Source organism: Canis lupus, chromosome 1 (genome assembly GCF_048164855.1).
Source record: "Canis lupus baileyi chromosome 1, mCanLup2.hap1, whole genome shotgun sequence".
Taxonomy (NCBI): Eukaryota; Metazoa; Chordata; class Mammalia; order Carnivora; family Canidae; genus Canis; species Canis lupus.
In genome coordinates, this window is record NC_132838.1 from 33404086 (window position 1) to 33427641 (window position 23556).

A 23556-nucleotide genomic window follows, 5' to 3' on the forward strand; every position below is an offset into this window, starting at 1 on the left:
CTCTTATACACCATCTCATCTCTCCTTTCTGTGCTCAAATCCCTGCTTTCTGGGCATCCAGAGGCCTCATGTCTTTATCTGGCTTCCCAGGACCTCATTCTTTATTTACCAAAATCAGTGCAGTTAGGTAATGGAGTAATTTAGTCAATTAACATGATAAACTAGTGCCAAGATCAAGCACAATTTGAGATTTTTTGAAAGATTCTTTGGCGTTACACAAACTACTTTGGAACTACTTCAAGAAAGATGGTCAATTGATAATAGTAACCAAAAATAACAATCTGAATGTGTTCAGCATTTACTATGTCCAAGGGGTGAGCTACTTGTCTTAGATCATCTCATTAAAGCATTATAGCAACAAAAACAAAACTGTTAGGTAATTATTATACATATATTTAAATTACATATGCAAAAATATATTTTAGTACAGGAGGAGACTGAGATTTGAACACAAGTAATATTCCAGAAGATTCCTAGCTGATACCTACTGAGGCAGGGAGTCAAGTACAGGCTGGTTTGGTCTCAGAGTCTGTCATTGTGTTGATCTATGTGGTTATTCATGGGGATTTGCTTGAGTATCATATCAGAAGTCCCAGGGAGTGCTCTCCAAATTCACAGATATGAATGAAAATCTCCTGACTCATGTCATTGGTGTGGCAGTCACGTATGTCACAAAAATTTCCCAGATGACTTAAATACACACTCTGATTGAGGACTCACATACATGGGGTTATTGGTATGTGAAGACATAGGTGAATACTCGTGTCATTTATTTATTTATTTATTTATTTATTTATTTATTTATTTATTTATTTATTTTTACTCGTGTCATTTAATGAAGACTTTCTTTCTTTCTTTCTTTTCTTTTTCTTTTCTTTTCTTTTCTTTTCTTTTCTTTTCTTTTTTCTTTTCTTTCTTTTCTTTTCTTTCTTTTCTTTTCTTCTTTTCACAAAAGAAAGAGTAACTGGGTGACAAATCCTACAATTCAAGTACTAGACATGCCTCCCTCCTGCAGGTACAGCCCATTTCAGGCAGTGCTGGAAATTTTGAGAGTTTCTCTGGATAAATTTCAAGTGCAGCAGGGGAGAGGCACTATAGGACCCATTTCAGACAGATTTTTCAGTGCAGATGAAAAACTCTGTGCTCCAAAGTGATTGAACTTGTCTTTCACTCTTCAAACCCAATGTTTCCATCATAATCCTTTGCTAACAACACTTGCCAGCTACATGGTTCTAATAACATGGGTCCTGAAGTAGGAAATCTAGTTCTCATTCTTGCCCTACCCTTGTTTCTCTCCTCTTCCTTCACCTCCTGCTCCCCTTTCTTCTCCTTCTGCTTCTTCCAGCTTCTCTATTTGAGGGGTGACAGGGACTCTGGGGTTCTATTCTGGAAGGCTATATCAAAACAGCCGTGGCTATAGCTGAGACACTCCAATTTGAAGAGTCTTGGACAACTCTCCCTTGCTCCCAATTCCAGCTCTACTGCCCTGGGTATCCAACAAAAATTGTCATCATTTTTAGTATTCTTATTATTTTCTAGATGGGCTGCAAGTGCAGTTTTATCTTTGCAGCTGTTTTTCTGATATCAAGTGAGCTCTGTTGCTGATTCCCTTACATGCTATGTTTTATTAGTTCATTGGATAATTTGATGAGGAGCAGTGGGAAGTGCAATGAATTATTCTGTTCCAGGCTAGTTATAGAGCATCAAGAAGCCTTAATGCCAACTGATTTAGGCTCCAGAGAAGGCCTCTCAGTCCCCCTTACCTCCTTAGGGTCACTCAGTCTCATGGGATGGTGGGGACTTAGCCCATGTCTTCATATCCTCTTAAGTGCCTTCGAAGTGGAGACATGCACCCCAGACTACTGTAGACCTTCTGCCAGAGCTCTACATAAGGGTGCAAAACAGAAACTAGTCAAGATGCTAAAGAACATTCAATTGTAAGGTCATAGGTCATAGTTTTTTAAAAGATCTTATTTATTTATTCATAAGAGACAGAGAGAGAGAGAGGCAGAGACACACACAGGCAGAGGGTGAGGCAGGCTCCATGCAGGGAGCCCAATGTGGGACTCGCTCCCAGGGCTCCTGGATCATGCCCTGGGCGAAAGGCAGCACTCAACTGCTGAGCCACCAGGGAATCCCGAGGTCAAAGTTCATATTTGTATGCTGCATCCAACCACAACAATAATGGATTGAGCTTCTAGGAATAATAACATTTTAAAACACTTGTCCATCTTTTACACCCCACTCTTTTCCTAATTGTTCCTTTTCCTTTTCTTGTTCAGGCAGGAGGGGCCAGTAGGGTGATGATGTGAAGGATGTGAAAGTACCTACTTCCCTCTGGACTGCTCAAATGTAAGTCAAGGCCTAAGGGTCAAAACTGTTTGCCATTGCTCAGCACCTTGGGGTAGAAACAAATGTTTTCAAAAATATGAGGGCACTAGAGATTTAGGCAATGGGGAAAAGATTTTTGGGTCAAAAAATAAGAATGCTTCGTGACTTGACCACCCAGAATCAGATGATAGAATGTTAACTACGGATGATGACAGTGGATAAGAGAGTACCTCAGGCCACATGTCCTTCTATCCAATTCAAGCATTCTCTATTTTCATAGGAAATCCTCAGTAAAGACAGGGAAATCCTTAACTGGCTGATGAAAAGTTACCAAGACCCAGTGACATAAAAAAAAAATTAGTTAAATTATACATTATCATACAAAGTTACATCGCATACATGCTTGTTTTTCAGACTGAGGTTGTTATTAGAAGACTGCTGTTGTTGATAATGACATCACTGAAAAGATATACTCACCACCATATGCAGTAAGAGTGTACAGGTGGCAGTGATGAGCTTAAACTACATGTAAGTTAGAATCCAATAAGCTCTGGGGCCTTGGAATAATTTGAATATTATCCAGGAATCTTTGCAAGCATGTTTGTTTGCTGTTAAAAAATTTTCCATTAGGACAATATCATCCAAGATTTTCAATTATAAAACTTTCAGTATAATGGATTGTCATAATATAGTGTCATAATTCAGAATTAAAATTATTTTAAAACAACTATTTCATGTAGATCATATTTGTGTAAGAGAATAATCCATTTTTCTAGCATTTATGCATAAAGTGTGAGCAAATATGCAAACATGCAAACAAAATAAATATAATTTATGAATGTCAACACATTATTTACACTTAAAATGCAGTAGACTGCAGAGAAGAAATATGAATGAGAATTTGAGTTACTTAGAAGACAGTCATTTAAATTACCAAATCACTCTGTTACAGGAAATTTAGCTTAATTATTTAAGAAATAGGTCACCATTCTATTTCTTATTGTGGCATTATGCATCATAAAGGACTGAATGATTTTCTTTCAGCTTTTTTTCATATTATTTTGTGTGACTGGCTTTCATTGACTATGCATAAAGGACATTTAATAATTTCATATATATTACAGATTCCTAGTTAATTAAATATGTACAATATAAATTGACTAGAAATATAAATATACCTTTCCAGTTTATTTTAGATTACCACCTTCAAGGTATTATAAGTATATTTTTCCCAATGAGTTAATGAGGCAGAATGATATACTGATGTGAAGAACACATTAGGGACTTTTTTCTTAACTTGATTTGGATAAAGTATCAGAGTAAAAAAGAAAAGTTACTTACAAGTTTCCAATTGACATTTAAATTCTCTATTATGCTATCTTCATTTTCATATCTCTCCATCATGTTGTATTAATTGGACAGCTTCTCTAAAATATGGGCCACCTCTTACTTACGTTAGAATTGCCAGCATCCACTACAGTGAGTGGCACGTAGCAGGTATGCTATAATAGCTCTATTTTCTACATGAGCCTCAACAAAATCTTTGCATTGAAATAACAATTATAATATATTGCATTGCCATGACAGAAGGAATACATGAAGCAGTATATTAATTTAAATACTTTCAATTTATAAAACAATACTAATCTTATTAGATTTCATTATGTAGATTCTATCTATCCTTTAAGATGAAGTTGAAAACATCTATTCTCTCTGAAGTTGTTCTGATTACCCAATTTTACAATTATTTCTTCCTTTCCCATGCTCCAATTTTCTTTTTTTTAGACAATGATTTTAAAATAGGCTAATGCAAAAAAAAAAAAATAGGCTAATGCCATTTTAGAAACAAGACCTTAGTCCAATACACACATTATGTGGAGGAAGAGGCTGAGGCCCAGAGAAACACATGGGAAGAAATGAAATCTTTTGACTTGGGTGACTGCTCTTTCTATGATTGTACATGATTAGGAACTGATTGACAGATCATGTTAAAAACATCTCAATCTCTTTATCTGTAAAATCAGCGGACATTAAAAGAGACTGTCTAGAGAATGTTGTGTTTCAGGACTGATCACAATATGTATGCCATATTGATTCTGTAACACAATTGTTCATTCCTATAGCTGTTACAAATAAATTATACACCAGGGGAAACTGCCTTCAGAAAAAATGCATCTATATTAGCAGATGGCATTCTTCCATTTCATAAGGAAAATGAAGCCGTCAGGCATGACCAGCTTTAACCCTACTCCGTCAAGGAAATAAACAGCAGTACTCTTTCCTATGATACTAAGGTAAGGGGAAAAATCTTCATGTTTGTTTCAGATAGAGTTTTCATTCTCGGTCTTTAACCAAATCCTTTTTTATCTTCTCTGGTACTTTGTTCCATAATTCATAATTCATCCCCATTTTCTATTGAATTTTCACCTTTTCCCTCCCTAATACAACATTTCCTATAAAAACCCTTACTTATTTCTTCTAAATAAGATTTCTTGACCTGAGGTTGCCTATTGCTAGCATCATCTCTTCCTCTTTCTTGCCTCTTGAAAAGTTTCTTTTTCCCAACTTGAAGCTTACTATCTAACCCATTGCTTTTAGGCATTATATCCAGGTGTTGCAGGATGTTATTTGATTTAATGTGACAATCTGATTGGATCATGAGTGCCCAAATATTTGGCTAAATATGATTGCTGGGTGTGTCTTTGTTTCCAGACAGAATCAGCATTTGTATTGGTAAACTCAGTAAAGAGGTTTACACTCTGTGGCATCTTCCAATCCTTTGGGGATCTGAATAGAACAAAAATGTAGAGGCAGAAAGAATTCATCCTTTCTTGCCTGGTTGTTTGAACTGAGACATCGGTCTTCTACTGTTCTTGAGCCTCCTGGTTATCAGTCTTTCCTATCTGGGCTGGAATCTATATCATTGGCTCCCCAGGTTCTTCGTCCTTTGAACTAGGACTTAATTACCTTATGGGATCTCCTGGGCCTTCAGCTCGCAGACAGCAGATGGTGGACTTTTCAGCCTCTATAATTGTCCAAACCAATTTCTTACAATACATATCTTTATACATACACACACATATACATACACACACACAACTATTGTTTCTGTTTCCCTAGAGAACTCTGACTGATATGCTGAAATGCAGGGTCTGAAATTTATATGCAAGTGTAGAGCTTTAAAGTTCAAGCTTCAGTGGCTTCATAATAAATTTGCTTTTGTCTCCATGCTTATGTCTCTTTCACCAACTATCAAGAATGCTCTCATTAGGGTCACCAAATACTTGTCGATGTTAAGAGAGAAGGAACACTTGAAAACTTGTTTGAATGAATTTGTAATTATATATTCAAATTCAATACCTATCCCATAGGGCGTCAAAGGTGTTGATTTTTGTCATCTAGAGTCAGTACTAATTCAGCTTGACAGCCATCTGATTCTCATTCCATGGGAAGTAATCTTTTCTCCTGCTCACCCAAAACTTTCCTAAGGTTTGGGTTCTTATGTTTATGTTCATTATTCTGAAATTCAGAATGATCTCAGCGTGGGTCTGTGTATATACATAATGCTCTACAGTTGGTGGCTTCTTACCATACAAACATTCAGAAATATATCTAGCTCTTGGAAATTTTCTTCTAGTTCACATTAATTATTTTTTCTTAAAATTTGGAAATAATATGAGGCATTTTATAAGTACATAAATATGTGCAAATATGTGTACACAAAATTATTTATATACATTTATTAAAATATATGAAAAAATGACAAAAACAATTAACTTTGATAATCTTTGGGGAGATTTGTATGAGTGAGGAGAGAATAAAGGGAAACATTTACTTTCAGTTTTTTCTTAAACAACTTGTTAAATCATTGAAATTGAGTATACTGGACATATTTAAACTGTATGCTTAGGTAAGTTTTGACATGTGTACAACCATGAAACAATCACCATAAACAAGATAATGAACATATCCATTCTTTCTAGCAGTTTCCTCCAGCCTCTTTATAATGTCTCCCTCCTTTTCCTCCCCATCCACTTCTATTCCAAGGTTATTACTGATCTGTCTCCATCTATTAGTTTGTATTTTCTAGTATTTTATGTAAATGAAATCATAGAGTATATATTCTTTCCTGTCTGGCTTCTTCCAGGTCATTTAATAATTTTGAGATTCACCATGTTACATCAATAGTTAATAGTTCATTAGTTACTCGGCTGAAATTTTTATTAGTATTGCCCATAGTACAGATCAATTTTGAAAGAATTGTCATCTTAACATTTGATCAATGTCCGTATTTAGCCTTTCCTTAAAATTCTAGTGGTGATGGGGCACCTTGGTGGCTCAGTCAGTTCAGTTCCACTCTTGATTTCAGTTCAGGTCATGATCTTGGACTCCTGGGATCCAGCCCCACCTCATAGAGCTCTGTGCTCACTGGGGAGTCTGCTTGAGATTCTCTCTCCTTCTACCTCAGCCCTTGCCCCTGCTTGCACTCTCTCTCTCTCTCTCAAATAAATAAATAAACAAATAAAATTCTAATGGCAATGATTTTTAGTTTGCAGTACATAGGTCTGACACATCTTTTGCCAGACATATCCCTAATTATTTCATGTTTTTATGTGAAGAAATATTATTTTATATATCAATTTTTGATTATCTTTGATAATAAATTGAAGTTTAATTTATTTATGTATATTGATCTTATATCATATCCTGTAACTTGCTAAACTTTCTTATTATATTTGGTAACTTTAAGTTCCACTGTATTTTTACATATATGAACATGTAGTCTTCAAAATAAAGAGAATTCCTTTAAAACCTGGATAAATTCTATTTTTTTCTTTTTTACCTTATTTCACTGGCTACAATCTTCAGTATAATATTGAAAAGAGACAGTGAAATCAGGCATGTTCTTCTTATTTCTGGTTTTAGAGTAAAAGCATTCGATTACTCACAATTATGTCTTTTTTTTTTTGTGAAAGTTTTTTATCAGGATGAAAGATCTCCACTCTATTTCTAACTTCCAGAAAGTATTAAAAGGAGTGGATGTTAAATTTTGTGGCATACTTGCTCTACTTTTATTGAGATGGTTATTTTTGAAATTATAATTTGTTAAAATGGGGGGCTATTAATTGCTTTTTAACTGTGAAACCAATTCTACTTTTCTTCTCTTGATTACAATCTATTATCATCTTTCTTATTGTTGAATTTAATTTGTTAACATTTAGTTTAAAATTTTTGTATCAAGAGGAGTCTTTATTTATAGTTTCTTTTGATATGTTTGCCTTCTTTTAGTAAGATGGTTGCTTCACAGAATGAGTTGTGAAGTATTTTCTTCTCAACATTTCTCGAAGAGTTTGCTCAGAATTGCTACTATTTCTTCTTTTAATTTTATTGAATTGTCCATTAAAACCAATCAGATCTGGGTTTTTCTTTTTGGAGTATCTTTAATAACAAATTCAATTACAGATATTAATTATTCAAAATATTTCTGAGATTGATGGTTTGCTTCTTTCAAGATATTTTTCCATTTATTCCACATTGTCATATATGTTAGCATAAAATTATTTACAATACTTATCTATTATTAAAAAGCTAATAGATAATAATTTTACAATATTATCTATTAACTTTTTAATAACTGAAGAGTCTGTAGTTATATTATTTCTCTAATTATTGCTGTTGATAATATGAATCTTCTCTCTTTTTTCATGATCCCTCTCACTCAAGCATTATAAATGTATTGATCTTCTCAAGGAATCAATTTGGCTTCATTTTTTCCCATTGTTTATCTGTTTTCCATATCACTGATTTTTGTTCTATTTATTTTCTTTTTACCTTGGGTTTAACTTCTTTTTCCCATTCCTTGTGATTCATGCTGAAGTGCCTATCTTGTTTTCTAGTATAGGCTGTTAGTGCTTTAAATTATCCCTCTAAATATTGCTTTTGATATGCTGTGTTTTCATTTACATTCAGTTCAAATTTCTTATAATTCTCTTTTTGGTTACCTCTTTAATCCATGGATTATTTAGAAGTGTGTTATTTAGTTTCTAATATTTGCACATTTTCCAGAGATCTTTCTGGTATTGACTTCTAATTAATTACACTGTAATCAGAGAACATATTTTGTATTGTTTGAATGCTTTCAGATTTATTGAAATTTATTTTGTGGTGCAAAATGCAGTCTAAATCCTTCTTAATTAAACAGGTTAGCCTCATTCAATATGAGAATGGGCTCTAAGGGCATGGATACCAGGGTGTGTATCGGCAATTATAACTGTTTATTATGTTCTAGTCCTCATGCAACTGGCAACCCAATATGCTCTTATGAAACTTACATTGTACTCAGGGAGGGGCACTAAAATAAAAATGTAAACCAATAAGTGAATAAATGAATTATATATTGTAAAAAGTATAACGGAACATATATACAGGTTACGGTGGCAAAACAGATGCACTGGATGGTGCTGTATTACTAAGGACAACCAGACTGTCTACAGAAGAACAACTGGGTCCTGAGGGTGCAATAAATCAGCAATTCAAATATCTGAGGAAGAAAATACCAACAGAGGGAATGCTAGAAAGAGCCTGGTGTTGGAGTGTCCAAAAGTGTGGATTAGAAGAGTAGGGGTAACTTTAAAGAGTATAATATGGCATGTATTTGTAGAAGTCAATAGAATCCATAGGATAAGTTATTTCAATCTTTTCCCAAGTAAACTAGAAAGTGAGAGAAGAGTTTTAAGCAGGGAAAGTGACATAAACTTATTTACCATAAAAAAAAAATAACAATCTGGCTGTTGCTTAGAGGATCGAAGCCTAGGGTGAAGTAGAGATAATAACCATTTTGCTGATTAGAATAAAAGTTGACACAAAGATACCAGTTGGGAGACTACACAATTTTCCAGGAAGACTAGGCTACTAGAAGTGGATTAGAGATGTGGATAGATAGTAAATATATTTTTTTGAGATATAGAGCCAACTAGAGTTGCTGATGGATTGGATATGGTGGGCGAAAGAAAAGGCAAATGAGTCTCAAAACCATTATACTAAGTGAAAGAAGGCAAACACACAGGACTACATATCTGTATGGTCCATTCATATGAATTTATAGAGAAAGCAAAACTCTAGTGACAGAAAGCTAATCAGTAACTATCTAGGGCTGGAGGTCAGAGAAGGGGTGAAGTCTAAGGTGTCAGAGGAATGTTTAGGGTGATTGAATTTTTCTATATCTTGATGGTGGTGAAGGTTACATGACTATATACAATTACTCAAATTTGTATAACCATACACCTACCCTGAGGAAATGTTATTGTATGTAAATTATACCAAAATATGACTATTAAAAGTAGTCAAATGTAAAACGGAACATATTTCCACCTGCACTATAGATAAGAAGATTACTGTAAGATACAAAAATAGGTAGAATTTTAGTATGCTAAAATGTTCCATAAACACATCTTCTAAGAATATGAAGTATTATAAAAATGGACTAAGCATATAAGAACATAAGAATTATCAAAGAAATTTAAATGGTCAAGGTATAGAAAAATAGTCTTCTGGTTTCATTATTATATGTAGAGTTATTGGAAATCATTGCTCTTTTCCTTATAACATGAATAGGCTGGACAAGAAAAGCTAAAAATCAATGCATTTTCTTAGATTCATCAGAGAATTTGGGTCACAAAGCAAACTACCTTGAAATCTGAAGGTACACTCGCAGAGATAGAGTGCCTAAAATCAGCTCTCCTGTATCAGAAATCATCAGACTCTGTAAAACAGTAGAAGGACTTAAAGAATATTTTGGACAAATTTCTAGAGGCTGAATGTGGATTATTGTGAGGATAAAAAGCTCCTGAGGCTACAGAAAATAATACAAAGTACACTCACAGAGCAATTAAAAACTAGAAATCAGGAAAAAGGAAGTAACTTAAAAATACCCAAATATTTGGAAATTAAATAATACATTTCTTAATAATGTGGGTAAAAGAAGCCTCAGGAGTTAAAAAAAATTGGAATTAAATGGAAATAAAGCTACAACTTACAGTATTTGTGGGATGCATTAAAAATAGTGCTTAAATGGGAATTTATAGCTTTAAATAATTTATATATTATTTATATGTGTGTATACACACATATATACATATATTGAAGATATTCATTATATTATATATGATACAATTATATAATATTCATTATATTATATATATAATGAAGGTATTCATTATATAATATTATACCTTAGAAAATGAGGTAAAAAAAAAACAAGACAAAGATCATAATACATTTTAAGTAGAAATCAATGTTATTGAAACTAGAAAAGTGATAGGGAACACCTTTGAAACCAAAATATAGTCCCTAGAAAAAAAAATCACTCAAATTGATAAAATTCTAGCCATGTAAACTAAGAAAAAAATAGAAGACAAAGGACTAAGAGTCTTCACTACTGATTCCATTGACATTAAGAGATAATAAGGTAATACTTTAATCATTATGTTTGTATTTGGATCTCTTAGATGATAAGGATTACTTCATTGAAAGACACAAACTACAAAAATTCACTCAAGGCAAATTAGATAACTATTAATAAAACTGAAGTAATTGCAAAAAAAATTTTCAAAACTCAAAATACCAGACCTAGATGGCTTCAACAGTGAATTGTATCAAAGGTGTAAGGAAGAAATCATATTAACTTTATGTAATGTCTTTCAGAAAACAATGAAGGAGGAAACAGTTCCCAGTTCATTTAAGAAACCTGCATTTTTTAATAGATGTTGACAAACTGATTCTAAAGTTTATATGGAAATAGTCCAAATAATACTAAAGAAGAGCAAAGTTGTAAGCATCATAGTATCTGATTTCAAGAATTACTATAAAAGAACATTAATAAAGGTAATGTAGAATTATGAAAGAAGAGACATAAATAAATGCAACAAAATTGAGTACCCAGAATAGACCCAAATATAGTATATTGATTTTTGCAAAGGATCAAAAAGTGTTTCTGGAACAAATGGGTATCCATATGCAAATAATAATAATAATAATAATAATAATAATAATAAAATTTTAAAATTAAATTTAATTTAAAAACAATTTAAAAAGTGAACTTAGTCATGAAGTTTATACCTTACACAAAATTAGCTCAAAATGTAGAGTGGACCTAAATATAAAACTCAAAAAATAAAACTTTACATGGAAATAAAGGAGGAAATATTTTTGACCTTGAGTTTGGTGTTGAGTTTTTAGATATAATACCAAAAACATAACCCATGAAAACAAAATATGTTGGATTGGACTTCAAATAATGTTAAAAACAAACAAGCAAAACTTCTGCTTAAAAAGATACTATTAAGAATGAATAGAAAAGCAACCCAGGCTTGAATATTTTGCAAATACAGAAAATATTTTACAGAATACTTATCTGATAGAAGTTTTCTATCAAAGAACTCTTGAAACTCAACAATAATAACCATATTTAAAAATGAACTAAATTAAAAAAAATAAAAATAAATAAAAATGAACTAAATTGCTGAAACTCACCAAAGTAGATAAAACAAATATGGCAATGTAAGTATACGAAAAGATGCTCAACATCTCTTTTTTTTCCCATTAGGGGAATGCAAATTAAAACAATACAGAGATAATACTACAGAGCTATTAGAATGCCTAAAATCCAAACAACTGGTCATATTCAGTGCTGGTAAAAATATGGTACAACAGGAGCTCTCATTTGGTGCCTGAAGAGGCAAATGATAGAGCTTTGGAAGAAGGCTTATCAATCTCATATAAAGCCAAACCTAAATTAACAAATGACACAGAAGTCATACACCAGGTGTTACCCAACTGACTTAAAAACATATGTCCGTACAAAAACTTGCATGCGAATGTTTATGTCATCTTTATTTATAATCACCAAAACTAGAATCACCAAGATGCTCTTTAATTGGTGAATGAATGAATGAGTTAAGGTACATCGATACTATGGAATGCTGTTCAACAATCAAAAAGAACAAACTATTATTTCACACAATAATAGGGATGAATTTTAAAGGCAAATTTCTAAGTATAGAATCCAATCTGAGAGGGTGATATCTTGTGTAATTCCATTTATGGCATTTTGGAAGATGCAGAACTAAGAGATAGAGAACAGACTAATGGTTGCGAGGAGTTTTGGAAAGGGGAAGCATTACTCTGGTGAGGCACAGGGGATTTTGAGGATGGTGAAATTATTCTGCAATGGTAAATATATGACACTATTTGTTTCTAAAAATTATCACTTTATAGCATGAGTAAAACTTAAAATTTGTAATTTAAAAACAAATCTACTAGAAGGGTGGGGGATTTCTGGATGGATTTTAAACTTTAGCAAAATATCTAACTGTCCTACAAATATATGACACATCTATACTGAAGGCAACAGGAAGAAGAAACTGTAATTCTCATGACAAAAGGAGCTATACATAGTTAATAAAGTCCTTTCTCACGGGGGTATGTATGAGTTAGCAAATTTGAAACTGCGGTGCATAAATACTGGAATTGATCAAATGAATGAATGGATGGTGGATGTTGGGAGCCATATATGTGTATTACGAATATGTGTGGTATATACATATGTGCTCAATATATTTGTATGTGTGCACATGTGTGTATGTGTGTGGACTAAAAATGTAGAGTTTTATAAATACAGAAAGCAGGGAATTAGTATTAGCTAAATTTCAAAATATGCTTATATCATAGTTCTTTTGAGTTTTACAGTAAGGACAGATCATTTGTTTATAGTATTTCTTTATTTCTTTGCTGCAATTGATACTCCTTGTCTTGTTTAATAGCTGTAGTGATAGACTTTATGTTGCTATATGCTGAGTGCATTTTGACAGATTCAGCAAGGAAGTTATTTTGCACATGCTGGTAATTAGGTTTATTGTCAGGCAATACAACAAAATGGATCTTTAACCAAATAATGCAATGCACAGTGTGTTAATTCCAAATGATTTCTTTTGAATGTTAATTTGCTTCTGATTATATTATTATTACCGGTTTGGAGTGTTGAGATTTTTTTTAAAGACCATTTTGAGTAGTTTTAAAATCATGACGAATTTGAAAGGAAGACACAGATTTCCCACATATCCTTTGTCTCACAAATGCACAGCCTTCTGTATTATCAACATCATCCACAAGAGTGGTACATTTGTTATAATTAATGAACCTACATTTTCACATTATAATTACTCAAAGTCTATAATTTACCTTAGGGTTCACTTTTGGTGATGTACATTTTATATATTTGAGTAAATATGTAATGATATGTTTCTATCATTATAGCATCATACAGAGTATTTTCACTGCCCCCAAAACCATCTGTGCTCCAACTATTCATTCATGTTGGGTTTTATTTTGTTTTGTTTTACTGACTCTGCAATTTAATACAATTATATTTTATACACCTTAATATAATTTATGAGCCTTAATATGATGATTTCCTAGGAGCTTTTCTTCCGCCTAACTAAAACTAAATTTATTTGCATCATTTTCAATTCCTTCTGGATATGGTCAATACCTGAGGAGTCATGTGGTTCACAGCCAGCAGTATACTACATATAAAGCAAGAGAGAGAACAAACAGCCTTTGATTGAGAATAAGCAGATTTCATCTCTAAGTCTGTGGTCTGGCTTTTTGGATTCCTGGTTTCTGGATTTCTTCAATTGACAAACATCTATGTTTACTTCTTTTAGTATGTATAATTTAGCTTTATCCTTTATGCTACATGATGGCCCTATGTCATTTCCAATTTTAATGTCTTTCAGAATACAAAATACATTGTGGATTGGTCTGAAAGTTTAGGTCTTAGGCTTGACCTAGAATATGGGACTTTTAGGAGTCCCAACTTCCTGACTTTATAGTAGACTTTCTTGAATTGCAATCATCTATCTAAATGATAGTCTAAAATGGCTACATCTCTTCAATTTTGTAAACCAAACTGAAATCACAATATAGAAATTGACCTAGAATTTAATTAGTCTCTAAGAAATTAATGGGGAGCTGAATCAAGTGTTTTACTTGCCCCCTTTCATTTGTTAAACCCTACAGCAATATTTTTATCTGATCTTACTTTGCTTCTAAAATACAGCTACAATGATAATTATGCAGCACAAATTATATGCTTTTTTTGTATTTCATATGCTTGAGAAGTTTCCCTATTTTGAGTTATCCTATAGGAATATCTGTCTTAAACCGTGTCTCATAAGACACTAGAATCATGTATCCTTACTTGATTATATTCATTAAATCAAGAAATATTTATTGTGTTTAAAGATATTAGGAATAAAATAAGGAGAAAGAAATACATAATTCATGCCTCACAGATTCTATCAATTGGAAAGACAGATCTTATCAATTGCTATGATAGAAAATTTCAAGGTTTTGGAATCCATTTTTGCACAGTACTTTGAAAAAGCATTACCAAAAATAAGGGTTATGTAAAAATGAGGTGCTGTAATCAAACAATAACCCAAATCATAAGCTGCCTTTCAAAAATCAGATTATAAATGTCAATCCAAACTGAATTTATTAGACAGAATTGGAAGTTCCAGGTAAAAATAAACCTGAACATATATTATTTTTAATTAAAATTTTATTCACTTTTAAAGATTAAAATATTTCCATCAAATCGAATCCCAAGTGAGTCTCAAAACACTCTAGCTTTCCATAATAACCTATGTCTCACCACCAACGTATGTATGAAAAATACCTGGTCTACTGTAGCTATATTTTAGCTTCTACAATCTCTTAGAAGTAATACACTTCATTGTATTGTTACCTTTTGTGTGAAATAGTGGTTGAGTTTATTTTTCCTGGATGTATGTGTGTGAAACAGTAATTGCATTTATTTAGTGTAAATTTATCAAGGGAATGACTCCCTTTGTACTGCTTTCCTACTCAGCCCGTACCCCTTTTACCAGGGTTCCACAATAAATAGAATTTATAAATTTTTATATAAGTATACTTATATAAATATACAAACTTATAAATTCCTTAGGCACCAATTACATACTATAGTAAATCATGTGGGATCAACAATAAAAATAATAAGCTGGGTTCTTATTTCATAGAACATTGAGCTTCATTTTGATGGGGAGGGTCTCTAAATACAAATAATTAAACAAGTAGCTATTTACTTGTTACAAGAGATATGAAAGACAAGTAAAAAATGCTATCAAAGTGGTAATATGTAAATCAATAAGTTTCACAGAAATTAATTCTAAGTAAAGGAAATTGAATCTAAGACAAGAAAGGTAAACAGATGTTGAGAGGCACTGATTTGGATGCAGGCTGTAGGAGGTTTGGATAGAATGGAACAACAGGGGAAGGTTGACTATAAAAGGATTGGGTGCTGTCCAGAAACTCAAAGAACTCAAAATTCTTGCAGTGAAAGAGCAAATGAAAAGAAAAGTATCTGTAACAATAGATCAGATCAATCTGAACTTTGCAGATTATGCTTAGTATATTCACCTACTTGAAGAACACTGTATTTTTAAGGAGTCAATTTACATTCATTGTTTATGTTTTCTTAACCTTTCTTGCTTTGTTATTTTTCTTTATTTTAATTTAAATTCAATTAGACAACATATTCTTTTTTTCAAGTAATCTCTATACCCAATGTTGGGCTCAAACTCACCACCTCAAGATCAAGAGTCATATGCTTGGGACACCTGGGTGGCTCAGCAGTTGAGTGCCAGCCTTCTGCTCAGGTCGTGATCCCTGGGGATCTGGGATTGAGTCCTGCATTTGGCTCCTTGTATGGAGCCTGCTTCTCCCTCTGCTTGTGTCTCTGCCTCTCTCTCTGTGTCTCAAATAAATAAATAAATAAATAAATAAATAAATAAATAAAATCTTTAAAAAAGAGTCATATGCTCTATCAACTGAGTCAGCAAGGCACCCCAATTATGTTTTTTAAATGTTAATTTTACTGCTGTCTTAGCAGAGTATTGGAGAGAGACAGGAATAGAACCAGACATCAATTAGAAGGCTTTTAAAATATTTCAAATAGCTTGTAATAAGAGAAAAGAAAAAGAAGAAAAGAAGGGGACATTTCAATAGAAATTCACTTAAGTGGGAATGGATTAAGGTGCGTGATGAGACAATGGTTTCTAGAACACTTTCCAGATTTCAACCAGGAGCCCTGGATATATAGTGGAGTTCATTGCTCACATTAGGAAGACAGAGAGAAATATGCTTGGGGGATGATGCTAAGGGTCTGGTTTCACACATGATATATTTGTGACATTTCTTAGTCACTGAAATGATGATATCAGATAGACAGATGTGCATTCCAGAGCTTAGAAGGGAAGTCAGAATAAAATGTGTGAGTCATCTGCATATTCATGGTGTATGGAGTTATGGTAGTGGACAGTACCTAAAGAGAGGATACAGAGTAAGAAAGAAAGTGGCCTCATATGGAGTCCCAGGTGATGGAAACTTGACTAATTTCCTGAAGCATTCAAGTTGAGGGAAAGTTGACAATAAAGATGTTAATAGACCAGATAGTTGGGTGAAACTACCTGAAGAGTTTTGTGACTCTGAGATGAAGTAAAACGTTTCCAGATAGAATGATAAACTGTGCCAAATGTTACTGAGAAATCCAGATATTTTAAATAAAACAATAACCTCCATTGCCCTCATTCACATTTTTATTCCCCCACTATTTCTCCCTAACCTAGTCCATTTTCTAAAACAAAACAGAAACAAAACAAAACAAAACATCTCTTGATCATTTTCATTTCTCATTTTTCTAGGAAGGTTACTCATGCTTCTAAATAATTTGTTTAGACCTTTAGTTTTTGATTCATTAGCTTAAAATATATTCAAATTTCTTAAGAAGTATATCTTTTTCATCATATTACAGAAATAGTTATATTTTAATATGTTTATTTGTCAACTATTGAATTCTTGAGAATACAATTTCTAGGCCTGATTTACTGGAATCATCCTGTAATTTTGCTTGTTTGCTTCCAAAAACATGATGACATCTGGTCCTCATTTTCAAACAATAATTTATATCAATCTACATTAAGATCTTGTTATCCTTTATACTTCTTTAGAACATATATTGGTTTGACCTTCATTTTTCCTATCATTTTTTTCAACTTCTCTTTCACTTGACTTTGTCTTTCAGAAATTAGAATCTTTATTCTGCTTCTATCCATACCTACCATCTGCAAATACACACAGAAGATGTGTTTATTTTGTGTTTTGTACCTATTATTCCAAAGCTTTCAGGAAATAAATTTACATGCTCCATATTTTTTGAACTAAAAAGTTGTCCATTGCAACATGGGCTGTCAGAGTGGGTTTAGATACTGATGCTGGTGGGAAAGTTTGAGTCCAGAGTAAGTGAGCTACTGAAGATGCAGGAGAAGGATAAACACAGAAGTGTTTTGATCAGGAAGGAAATTACATGATGTGGAGCTTCACCAGACAGAATTAGCTTTTTCCTCTGAAGTTTGCAGTCCTCTCCTTTCTTGGGAAATTTTAGATGCTTGGAGATTTGGAGATTTCGCATATATGTAGCCTTCTAGTATAGTATAAACGCAGAAGAGTATTGTTAGTAATTTTCCAAATAGCTTGCTTAATGATGATAAGTATTTGCTATATTTAAGTACAATCATTCCTCTTTCTTTCTGTCTTGAAGGATATGTTTTGTAACAATGCCAAGGTCCATGACCTATGTAAAAACTGATATTTACAAACTGAGCATCCTCTGCATATAATTTTAATTTTTTTCTAAGTAAAATGCTCCAATTTAAAATTATTTTGCCATTTATAAGCCAAATTACAAAATATTCCTGAGATCACTTAGCTCCAGCAAGTTTGCACTACATAGAAAATCTTCCACAATCTTTGAGATTCCCTTATGCACTTTTCTTCTAAATCATTTATAAAAATGTTAAATAAGGCATATGCTGGCACTGCTCCCTAAGGAGCATTGCTGTTTACACTTCTTTATTTAGAAAAGTGACTACTTATTCCCAACCTTTCCACTTGTCTCTAAGCTAGTTTTGTATCCATGACAAAACAGTTCCCTAGATCCCATGTTTTTTAAATTTTTAATACATTTTGGTACATAATTTTATCAATGAATTTTTTAAAAAGTCCCAGTGGTTATTATTTTTATTGACATGCTTTTGCACTTTTTTTTATCTCCCTTTAAAAGCCTTTGTGATTTACCTTTTATAGCTCATTTATACATCCTTTTTATGGGACTCATTAACTATTATACTAATATTTTTTTTTCTCTCTTTACTAGACAATCTACTAGTTTTCTTGGAATGTCATTGGAATCTATTATTTAATTTATTTTGGAACATCTTATTCCAGAGGAATGAGAGACCATCACCTTAGTAAGACATAATGATTTTTTTTAACTTCTTAGCTATTTCCCTACAGCTCAGACAGGGCTAGACATGTCCAAAGTATTTACAACATTATTTCATGAATTATTCCATATTTTTCATCAGTACCATGCAAGGTATTTCCTTTTTTGATGTATCCTAAAAGTATAAAATCCCCAACCAGAATTATTGGACTGAAACTTCGATTATTTGGCATATCTTTAGCCCCTTATTCACTAGTCAACCCACTTGAGGAGGGGTTGTCAGATAATTTCAGCAGAAATATAGTAGGTCTCACAATATCAAAGCACACAAATACATTTTGTCTTATAATGCATAGTACAAACTTACAGAGTAAGCAAAAAATAGTTGCATGCAATCCATTTCACACAATGTCCTTGATTCTCAAAAACAAAGCTAAACTATTTTTATCACACAGTTAAAAGAAACACACTTGGGTGTTTGATATGCTTCTATTCTCAGAGCTACAGCTGATAGAGGCAGGTTAATACAAAGTTACTGGTCCAATTTACATTGTTTTCATGAATACTCATTTAGTGCATTTATGCTGGATTGAGGGATGTATATATATATTTCTTATTCCTGATTGCCTCTTTGTCTGGTGCTCTGACCAAGGGATTACACAACATGGTTCATTACAGGTATTTTGTTCCAGATTCTGATTCCTTTAACCTCTCCTACAAGCTGCACGAGCTGCTTCACTACCTATCTCTTCTACTTTGTGACACCCAAATTTTATGGGAATGGCAATCCATTTATAAAAATGACATGTAACAAGAATATCTAGCCATTTAAAATTAATAGATTTGGCTTATTAAAAATTAATAAATGAGGTAGAGAGACACTAAGTCAAGAGCCTTGGTCTTAAGAGGATGGGCAAAGCAGTTGGGACAAATTTGCTTTCAGTCGGCTCTGCAGAATGGTGTTCCTCAAATGACTGCAAACAACCCAAGCACTAGTTACCAACATGGAAGGCAATTCAGGCTTATATGTCTTACAAGTAATGAAAACCTTTCCCAGATTCTGGTTGCAGTTTGGCTTCTACTATTGAGAGTCAGTTAAAGGTTACGTATGTTTTTGAGTCTAAGGATTTTAAGGATATTTTGGGATACTAAAAATGATATTGAGCCAGAAAACTGAATGTGTGATTTTTGACATAGAACTTGAAGAATACCTAAAATTTCAACCAGGCAGAGATGGAATGCGAGTGAGGACATCTGAGGTAAAGAAAGCAGAGTGTGCAGAGGAGCACAAAACAAGTAGTGTTAGGAAGAAAATAGATGGTTCAGTTTGACTGCAATGTAGACTATATATGGAGCATTAATGGGAGGTCAGGATAAAAATGTCGCCGCCATTTAAAAAGTGCATTGTGAAGATTGGGAGTGTGTGTGTAAGTGGTGGCAATGGGAAGCCATTAAAAGTTTTGAGAGCTGGAGTGATGATCAGAGGTGGTCATTTGAAGTCCAAATCTGATTACTGTATATTATGACAGTTGGACCACAGAGATTCTGGAGGCAGTCATTCATATCAAATATCGGCCTTACTAAGAGGTTATGAAATATAGAAAAAGGATAATGTTTTGGAGAAAAAAAATAGTCAATTGACATTTTATTTCCTGTAAATCTTTTTACCCAGTAGGTTTCCACCTATTGAATATATGCCATGTATTACTTCTGAGGGCAGACAGGTACCGTTTAGTTAGAACAAAGAAGTCATTGCTTAACTTTGGCTTTCAAATCATAAATATTTCTCAGATAAAGTTTAGAGCTTTTAGTACTTTTGTTCATTTTCTCTGAGAATTGATTGGGCAGTTAAGTTGCCATAAATAATTTGGATGTGCATGCTCATCAGATTTCCTAAGGGTGTGTGTCTATAAGACATACTTTAGCAATTGCAGCCCTATGTATCTTTTAAAGAAGGCTGTGATATTTCTTTTGTTTTTCTATTCCAAATCTGACATTTTCTTTCAAAGGAAGTTTGTATTGGCTCACTCTCACCTTGTTATTTAGAAACAGAGCTTCTGAGAACTACACTCCCCAGAGGGTGATAGATCAATGTGGGAGCTCACATTTGTTTGAATGTATGTCAGGTAATCATAGTACAGCCCCTGACTATTGACTGAGCAAAGAGAAAATGAGAAATTCTGGTATTTTCCATTGGAATCACAAATTCTAAGGATATTTCTGCAATAAAATGAAAAAGGTGAGTTTTTCTGCTTATGTTCAAAACACAACTTGTTAATCCATGATTCATATAAATAAATCGTGGTTTGGATGATCATTATACCTGAAAGGCTTTATTTAACATTGCACTACTTTATTTCTGTATTGCAATTTTCCCATGGGTAGCTAAAATTACTATTTAATATTGCTCATTTCTATGCTGCCAACTTCTCTAAATATGCATTACTTAAATATTTTGATATATACTAACGCTATTGCTTTCATGTTTATATATATCCCAAAATGGAAACCTAAAATGACTAATAATAGACCATAAAAAACATAGCAAAGTTATAAGACATGAGATTTTGTACTCTTTCTAATTCCCAAGGCCAAGTGTAAAGGCTCAATTATCAGTCAGTTGGTTTCCCTTTCATATGAAATAATTATTAATAATAGGGACAATTGGGTGGCTCAGTGGTTGAGCATCTGCCTTTGGCTCAGGGTATGATCCAGGGTCTGGGGATTGAGTCCCCCATCTGGCTTCCTGTGAGGAGCCCGCTTTTCCCTCATGTTATGTCTCTGTTTCTCTCTCTGTGTCTCTCATGAATAAATAAATAAAATCTTTTAAACAAATATTTAACTAAGACTTAAATAATCCTTTGTAACTTTTCAAATGTTTTCATATGAAGTATAATATTTTCATGATATCCCTTCATAGACAGTATCCTTTGCTCATTTTCCCCTTGGTTCCTTGAACCTCAGTGGGATTAAGTTACTTTTCCATGATGACACTTAGAAACAACCAACAGGTCTCCTTCTCTGGAACAGGTTTTCTTCTCTGCTAGCTGTGCCTGCACTCTTTCCCTAATAATACCTCTATGTTGCCTCTCTCCATCCCTCACCCCACAGCATCACTAGTTCCCATTTCTGAGCTTCTCTCCAATCAGCTGGACCATGATCACATCTCCTAGGCACAAGATCACATGTCCCGGGCACAAATGGGCCGATACATGGGCAAGTAAAGAGGAAATATCTCATAGCACTATTTTTTTTAGCAAGTCAGTAGCATCATCTTTGTGGATGGCCTCCCGCCTGCGTATTTGTTTCATGAGTGAAAGCATCTCTACAGCTTTTATGCAAAATGAAAGCATCATTATGAACACCAATTTAAATCAGAGTAGGCAGCGTAAATCTGTAAAAGACCAAAAGAAATTAATCACCTGTGGCAACTGTCATTTGAAGTTATCCTTCCCTCATTCCACCCCAGCTCATCCACATAAACACAAAGAGAGATCATATTGTTTACTGGTATCAAACTGCAGAATTTGGCTTGCCTCAGGCATTGCTCTAGCCCAGAATCCAAGCCGCCACAAATATCAATTTGGAATGCAGCTTCAGCTCTAGTGGAAAAGCTGTCACAGGCAAGTCTAAAATACTGAGAGTGCTGAGCTACTGACATTGCTAAAGATGATCATGAAGACATTTATCCAGCCTCTCCTACCTCCCCTTCGCCCAGCCCTTCAGAAGCTTATGTCAAGTGTGACAGGCTAGGTGATGAATGGGTAGAAAGTTGACAGGTGACGACAGGCGGCTGAGTAAGTGAAATCCTCTATCGTTAATTCTTGTGATTTTACCTTTCTGACACAATGAACTGATATTAGAATATGTGACTAAATAAACCACACTGAGAAAAGTCATTCACTAAAAATTAGAGTCCAGAACAGAAAGCCATGTTCTCTGTTCGGTCAGGCTGCTTGATTGCTGGACCTTTGGAATACACTACACAATCAAGTATACAGTCTTTAGACTTAAGTGGGATGATTAGCTGTGCTGTTTTTCCCAGGAATATGTATCTGGCATACTTAGCTTAAAGTCATGAGTCAGAAAAATCCCATTTCTCATAAATCTCTTCTAGACTAGACTAAAACAGAAATCAGCTCATTGGAATTTTGATTAATGAGAAAAGGAGAAAGGTTTCAGGGTGAGTGCTTTGTTCTATTGATGTCCATGAAATGTTGGTGACTGCCTGACACATCCCAGTCCAAAGCAATTGAAAATCATTTTAACTTTGCTTTGTTTTGAGAGGCTTAGGGGTTATTGAATTGAGAGAAATTGGACTGAAACAAGTAATTTTTTTGACACAGGCCACTAAACAGCTCGGAGACCAAGAGCCTTAAGGCGCCAAGCAGGTCATTTAGTATAGAGTAGTGCCTTTCTCAGGGGGTGGTTTTTATATAAGTATCCTGAGAAACAGAGGTCTTAGTGATCTTCCAAATTTCTTTATGTCTTTATACTTGCAATTAGCAATTAATAAGGCTTTTGCCTATACCTCTATCACAATTGGGATCAGTATGGACAGAGGAGAGGATAAAGTTGTAACCCTCATTGAAGTAGAGAAAAAAATTTATAATTCAAGTTCACCAACATAAATTTCTATTGTAGATAACGTATCATACTCTTTGAGGACCCAAAGGAATTACATTTGCCAGGATTTTTAAATATAGTAGTACTGGGGTAGAGACTAAAAACAATTCTTACATTTCTTTTCTACTTTTTAAATAGTTTTATGACTACAGTGTTTTATTTTATGCATTCTTTTATTTGAAAATTCTCATTCTATTGAAAAATATATTTCCATTGGTAAAATAAAAGTGCCCTAA

General features: G+C 33.5%; 1 long non-coding RNA gene across 1 annotated transcript in view; it reads left to right on the forward strand.

The window, feature by feature from the left end:
• The first annotated feature begins 22233 nt into the window (after nt 1-22233).
• Nucleotides 22234-23556, forward strand: part of LOC140633351 (uncharacterized) — a 43184-nt gene continuing 41861 nt past the window's right edge. The window contains exon 1 of the long non-coding RNA XR_012030967.1: nt 22234-22491. This is a non-coding gene — a long non-coding RNA (uncharacterized lncRNA). The remainder of the gene's footprint in view (nt 22492-23556) is intronic.